Raw genomic sequence first — 7,336 nt, forward strand, 5'->3', positions numbered from 1 at the left:
GAGATTTACGAGGGGAATTCTATACTACGAGGTGAATTCAATTAACAAGTTACGAATAACGAAATGAGAGAATGCTAAGGGTTTGAATCTAGATAAAGAATTAAAGGAAATTAAATCCACCTTAACTCGACTTAATCCTACTAACAAAGACTCGTCGTGATCCAAATTGAATGCTTCACATATCAAAATAGTAATTCTAATCCCTAATTATACATGACATTTCTACTAATTCATAACTAGCATGTGAGTGATTAAACCCATTCTCATAGTGAATTAATCGTTTATAGAGTGGAATAATTATCACGACGATTTCTAAGTTTAACAAAGATCAAGCTTCATCAAGGCTTCTTCAACCCCTCTAATGGAGGTTTAGCCTTGATTCATACAACTATCATTTCCCATTGAATTAAAACTAGACATCATATAAAAATTCTATCTTTATGCAATTTGTCTAAACATTAATTGAAATCTTAGGTAATAACTAGGAAATGAATAACAAGTAATAAAGGAATTTAGATCAAAATAATTGTAAATGACAAAAATCGAAATGAACAAGAATCTACTATTTTATTTATCTAATGATGAGAACAATGATTTAAGAGTTTAATCTAAAACAAGAATTGAATTGAAACTAACTTAATTAAAAACAATTAAAACTAGATCTAGAATTATCTATAGTTTTAGGTCTAATTAGCTACCCTTATCAAAGAGCGAAGCTTTTGTTTTTATATGCTTCAGATCCAAAAATCGTGCATGGGCTTGGAGCCATGTTTTGGGCCGGAAAATCAGGCCCAAAACCCAATTCTTTTAGTTCGAAAGGGCTCTTTAGCTGGATTTTGCTTCAACAGACTTTTCATCCACTTTTACTCCTCTAATTGGGTCAAGGCTTAGACCATTGGAAAGCTCTTTCCGAACCGGTCGTTTTGACGTAAGGTAGGCCCAATTCTGAGGTCTGAGTCCAAAGATATGGTCTTCGGAAGTTCTGCTGACTTTGTGCACTATTTCTACCCGCGTTGACTTTGACTTCTTAGCATTTACCGGGCTTTAGAAAGGCTTTGTCTCCTTGAATCTTGGCCTTTATCACAGAACTTCTTAGCAACCAATCCTTGCTCCTTTATCTCGCCAAAGTAGCACATTTCTGCACATAATTGACTTTACTTCCTGAAATACATAAAAAACACGTAATCAGTGTTAACTCTTATTTATTACTCACATAATTGGTCTAAAAGTATGATTATTAAGGGGTTAAAACTACAATTTTGGGCTCTTATCAAACCACCCCCAAACTGCATTTTGCTTGTCCTCAATCAAATATGAGAAATTAGAATAAGTGACCAAAAAATGGAGTTCGAACTAATCTCGTTTCGCTGAGTGCGATTGCATTGACCATATGCAACAAGGTTTTAAACCACTAGGAATTCCCTAGTGGATGAGTTATAGCCTCGTGAGATTTTTCCAGTGAAGGTACTCACAAACTCATCTATACTACAATGACTAAGAAATAAAACTATTGTTTCCTTATTCATGTCTCAACTATCTATACATCTCACTAGCAAATGAATAAGAATAACCAAGTCAAAAACCTAAGCTAATATATGCATAATAATCAATCATCTATGATACAAATATATATACTATGAGTAATATTATGAAATGCCTAGCAGGTTCGTTTATGAAAACTCGGAATAGCGTCCTTAAGTAGGTCCTCACATAAATGTCAAGACAAAACCACTCGATTTTTCCGCTCAAGTTTATTTATTCGATTAATGCGGTGGGCACACTTTACCTTACAATCTCAATGACAAACAAGGGAGCCGGAGTCGATCAAACACATCTGCTACTTACTATCACACTAACCTATTCCTAATTGAGCTAGAGGTCTTTATTAGGTGTTGCGGGGATTAGGAGATGGTTTAAGAAGGAAGGAAATGGATATTCAAAAGGACAAGTCTGAGATAATAGAGTCTTCATATTATGTAACTTAGAGAAAACCTTGTTATTTTCTTTTGCTTCTATACTTTGTTTCCATCCTTAGCCATATTTTTCTTTTTCTTTTCTTTGGCTTTTGACTCCCTTTTATTCTATTTTTGGAGTTTTTATTTTTATTTTTATTTTTCTTTTCCTTGGATGGAAATTCTTTTCTTTTTCTGAAGCAACTAACTAATTTTTGTTTACACAGGTTTTTCTTTTATTCTTTCTTCACTCATTCTATTCTCAGACTTATTCTAGATTGGGTAAGTTGAATTTTTTATTTTGTTTTGTTTTTGTAACAGGGTAAAGGAATTGTGGTTTATGGAAGGCTAAAGAAAGGCTCAGAGGGGCGACTAGCGGAAAATAATTCATAGGTTTGAATTTCTAGCTATATCGATCCAAAGAGGGCCAAAATTCTCGCTTAGGATATGACATAGTGATCAAGCAAGTGGACGTGTGATTTCTCTATCCGGATTTTACTTCTCCCTTGTGTCATTTCTCAAATGTTTCGCTCATATAAGGCTTTAAGCTATATTCTCACAGGATTTGTAGAATAAGTACTCTAGCCTAGATTTCAGAAACTTACTGCTAACAATCATAGATACTCATGTAATATATTTGTAGATAGATGCAAAGATTATTACCTACATATTAACCTAAGTTTCTAACAATTATTCTGATGCAAAAGCTACGTGAGAATTCTAGATTGTTAAGAGCATAGAGAAAGAAAACAATACCAATATTCCTAAGTGTATATCATAAACTTATTTATTTATATTTTTGAAAATTTTAACTTGAAAACAAATGCATATTATACATATCTATATCCTAACAGATGCCTTAATTACACGTGTTTCTATGCCCCCCCCCAAACAAGAAGCATGCTTTGTGCTTAAAGCATTTAAATAAAGAGGGTAGAAAAATACCATGAAAACGCGTGAAATTATGGAACATATGCAAAATAAGGTTAGAACATACTAATATAGGAAATAAAAAAAAAACTGACGCAACTCTATAAGAGTTCCACCCATGGTTAACAGAATTAAATTGCTTGGGACATAAACAGACACTAACTGAAAATAAAAACTTACCTTATCTCCCGCTTAAGCATCCTCCTCCTCATCAAAGAGATGAGGTTCCTTCGCATCCTGCCAGGCCATTATAACTTGCCAAGCTTGCCGCCATTTATCATCTACTAATGCTAACTGTTAAGTGTTATTATGTCCGATGGGATGTACGGGCGACCAAATGAGGTCGCACCGCCATCCGGCCAAGTCATAATTCGCGAATGAGCTTAACCACCCAATTGGTGGGTCTCATGACTTCAACCCTTTTCTAATCTGTGAATTGGGCACAGAATACAAGTAAACAACTACGCATGATGTGGCTTACCAAAACAGGCATAAGAAGATACTTACGCCTCATGCTTTGGGCTCTCTTAAGACTAGCGACTAAAACTCGGGGAATGTCATATCGGCGACGTCCCTCAGCTAAAGCGAGGAAAATGTCACCAACAGTACTGTTTGCAGAAGTGAATTGCCATTCCCCCAAAATATTCATCAGGATGGATAACATGGTGGTGCCTACATTTAGGAACATGCTACCAAGGGCAATGCTATATCACCCCTGGTCCATTACTCGAAATACCCCTCCATAATACTCATGGAAATATGTATAATCATAAAGGTATGCATTATCGGTCATATATCCCCATGTGTGAACAGGATCAGGTATTGGTAATCCCGAAACTAAAGTTACCACATGTTTATTAAATTCTAGTGTCGTGTCATCAACTACGACGGAGAATTCTTGTTCTCCATCCTGATTACAATAAAAACTAACGTGGTCGTAGAAATAAGCAGTAAGCTGTGCTGAATATGAATCGTCATCACTTACCAATAGATGGCGCCATCCTAACTGTAGGATCCTATTTCGGAACCAATGTCCATAGGTCTCGGTTCCTAACACGTCTTCGAAAGACTGTTCAGTTATGACTATAGGAGATGTCATCTCAACTACTCTTTGGACAACTCCCAAAAATCCTGGAACAACCCTCAGAAAATTGGAAATTTTTGTGTTTACTGAGAGGCGGTAGCCAGCGCTCCACAGGTGCAGGAATGCTTTCGGGTGTTTTTGGATTTACAGTGTTTGGGCATGAGTCGCGCTCAACTTGGGCGAAGTGCGCCTCGAGTAAAATTTTCGACGATTGATTAGGGCAGAGCAGCGATTTCATCGAGGCGCAAAGTGCTTCGTAAGTCTTGAAAGCGAAGTTTACAAGGAAAAAGAAGGAAAAGCTTGGAGTGAAAGGTGAGAGATGATGGTGGGGTGTAGTGTGGGTTGTGAGTGTAGAATGAAGGAAGTTTAAATAGGTTCTGAGCTTCCAAAACGAATCGGCAAGTTGCCAAATTGTTTAAGGCAATTTTCGAGGAAAAGAAAATTTCCAAACACGAAAACGGAAACAAACCATATTTTGATTTTATAACAACCCTGGTATCTTTTATACTGGATTTAGAATAGTAACTTCTAAACTCTCCTAGATTTCATGCTACCACCACACATAATCATAGATATGCCGATATCGGCCAAATTCTCAACCTTTACTCCAAGACAACTTTACAGAAGATGATCATATAACGAATTATGCTCGGTATAAATATTACCACCCCCAAACAATTCGGGAAGGTGGGATTAATAATAAAAACACGCACAATTCGAAAATAACCAATTATATTAAAAAATTTAAATCCAAACAACATAAAACAAACACATTAATATTTAAATTTAACAACTGAATTAAAATCCAACTAATAAAATAATAAAAACAATGAAATAACAGCGAACACAAACTGATGGTGAACACCTAGCCATGTGATGAAGATGGACCCTGAGATGGAGATTGGTCTTGGGATGAAGAATGGCTTGAGCCATCTGTCCTTCGGCGATGACGCTCATGCCTCTCAGACTCGGCTGAAATAGAATTCTCCAAGGGTGGCATGCGTCGTAGCATCTCTATTCGGAACAAGCGCTGTACTTCCATCTCAAATTCGAAAATCGCATAATCGAGCTTGGTGATGCTGGTGGATAGTCTCCATGTTAGACAAGATATCTTCCTGACCCCTTTCGAGCATTTCAACTCTCGTCTGAAGGTTCGTTTGTTTATTTCGATTTTTTTTTTTTTTTATTTTTGGTTGTTAGGTTTCCTTTAAACCTTGTTAACTGGCGGGATGGAAAAGGAAACACTGTTTGCATTTTGGGAAGGAAGGAGACGCATGTGCCATGCACGTGAGTGCGGTTTGGGCCCAAGCCCAATTCGAATTCCGAACTTTTTCGATATTTCACGCAATTTCAAATTCAATTTGCCGCTTCGTTACTGGTCCGATTTGGGCGAATGAGTTATGGAAATGATCAGTAGAGAATTTCCAATCCAATGAGCCATAAAACACTCAATTCGAACCATGGGTGACGTATAAAAAGGTGGAAAAATACCTCGAAGTGTGTGTGTGACGTAAGTTATGCGAACGAAGGAAATCTAAGTTATAGATAACGTCAACCCGAATGAACTACGACTAATGGGCCTAAGCAACACAAATGGAAAGTTCGAGCAATCCGGATGGAAAGACCGACTGCCCACCCCCAAACAAATTTTTAAACACAAAATTTGTTTTAAACGTGGGTCGTTTAAAGTCAGATTTCCAAGACTTGTTGGATTGCTATTTCTATGATTTTAGAATTTTTTTATTTTTTTTATTATTTATTTATTAGGAAAACGAAAAACAATAAATACATAATTCACCCCATAGAGGAAAATGACTCAAAAATCGAGAAAACATGCAAAAGTGGAAAACGTGAATTATGTGAAACGTGAACTTAGGATCCGGTACTTACAGCCACACACTCCATATGGAGGGCCCGGTTACCTGAATGGTGCACTTACCACTATATGGAAGTGAAAGGAAGTACACCAAATGACAAAGGTCAGTCCTCATAGACAGGGTCCTGTAAAAGGACTTCCTCTACATTAGGGGACAGAAGTTCATGAAAATGTTTTAACCGTTGACCATTAACTTGAAAGGTACTGTTGTCCTTGGGATTGACCAAAGTGATTGCCCCGTAAGGGGTGACTTCAGTAACCAGAAAAGGACTAGACCAACGGGTTTTTAGTTTCCCTGGGAAAATATGTAGACGGGAGTTGTAAAGCAAGACCTTTTGACCGACCACAAACTCTTTGCGCAAGATTTTCTTATCATGAATACGTTTCATGTTAGCTTTATAATCCTTTGCGAGATCGTAAGAATCACTACGGATTTCCTCAAGCTCATTCAATTGCAACTTGCGTTTGACATCCGCCTCATCAATATTGAAGTTAAGGCTTTTTATAGCCCACAGAGCATGGTGCTCTAATTCAACGGGAAAATGACAAGGTTTCCCAAATACAAGTCTAAAGGGAGACATACCTATATAAGTTTTGAAAGCCATCCTATACCCCCATAAGGCATCCGATAGACGCTTCGACCAGTCTTTCCTATCAGGATTTACAGTTGTTTCTAAAATCTTTTTGATTTCCCTATTAGAAACTTCTACTTGTCCGCTAGTTTGTGGATGATAAGGAGTTGCTATCTTGTGTGTAACTCCATACTTTTTTACTAGAGATGCAACAACTCTGTTGCAAAAATGTGTTCCACCATCACTAATGATGGCTTTAGGAATGCCAAAACGACAGAAAATATACTCCTTAATAAAAAATACAACTGTCTTATGGTCATTGCTACGGCAAGCCATGACTTTTATCCATTTAGACACGTACTCCACAACAACTAGAATATAAATGAAACCGTGGGAAACAGGGAAGGGACCCATGAAATAAATGCCCCAAACATCAAAAATTTCTACTATCATGATTGGGTTTAATGGCATCATATTACGCTTCGTGATTCGCGTAAGTTGTTGGCAACGAATACACGTCTTGCAATGCACTTGGGCATCCTTAAAAAGGGTAGGCCAATAAAATCCACATTGAAAAACTTTAGCGGCTATTTTCATTCCACTAAAATGGCCACCACACTCTTTGTCATGGCAGAACAATAGAACTTCATTATATTCCCACTGGGGAATACAACGACGAATAATCTGATCCGCACAATACTTAAAAAGGTAGGGCTCATCCCAGTAGTATAACTTAACTCTGGCCAAGAACTTCTTACGTTCATTTCTTGACCAATTATAAGGAATAACATCAGCCGCTAAATAATTTACAATGTCAAGATACCAAGTCTTTGAAAAATAGCATACGATGCTCATCGGGGAAAAGAGTCGGTATGGACTCAGAATCACTATCATCGTCGTTTGTAAGTCTAGATAAGTGATC

This window comes from Coptis chinensis, chromosome 4, assembly GCF_015680905.1.
Source record: "Coptis chinensis isolate HL-2020 chromosome 4, ASM1568090v1, whole genome shotgun sequence".
NCBI classification, from domain to species: domain Eukaryota; kingdom Viridiplantae; phylum Streptophyta; class Magnoliopsida; order Ranunculales; family Ranunculaceae; genus Coptis; species Coptis chinensis.